The sequence below is a fragment of the Physeter macrocephalus genome, chromosome 9, assembly GCF_002837175.3.
Source record: "Physeter macrocephalus isolate SW-GA chromosome 9, ASM283717v5, whole genome shotgun sequence".
Classification (NCBI taxonomy): domain Eukaryota; kingdom Metazoa; phylum Chordata; class Mammalia; order Artiodactyla; family Physeteridae; genus Physeter; species Physeter macrocephalus.
The window spans coordinates 80,095,342-80,095,738 of record NC_041222.1 but is presented as its reverse complement, the minus strand read 5'-3'; the positions used below and the strand labels follow the sequence as shown (position 1 = coordinate 80,095,738).

At 36.8% G+C, this 397-nt stretch overlaps 1 protein-coding gene across 10 annotated transcripts in view; it reads left to right on the top strand.

Annotated features, from left to right (window-relative positions):
* The window catches only part of FANCC (FA complementation group C), a 325,534-nt gene that overhangs the window by 228,548 nt on the left and 96,589 nt on the right, over positions 1-397 (top strand). The window lies entirely within an intron of this gene.

Genomic DNA, 397 nt, shown 5'->3' with positions numbered 1-397 from the left:
TTTCCTTTGCTGTGCAAAAGCTTTTAAGTTTCATTAGGTCCCATTTGTTTGTTTTTGTTTTTATTTCCATTTCTCTAGGTGGCGGGTCAAAAAGGATCTTGCTGTGATTTATGTCATAGAGTGTTCTGCCTATGTTTTCCTCTAAGAGTTTGATAGTGTCTGGCCTTACATTTAGGTCTTTAATCCAGTTTGAGTTTATTTTTGTGTATGATGTTAGGGAGTATTCTAATTTCATTCTTTTACACATAGCTGCCCAGTTTTACCAGCACCACTTACCGAAGAAGCTGTCTTTTCTCTACCGTATATTCTTGCCTCCTTTATCAAAGATAAGGTGACCATATGTGTATGGGTTTATCACTGGGCTTTCTATCCTGTTCCATTGATCTGTATTTCTGTT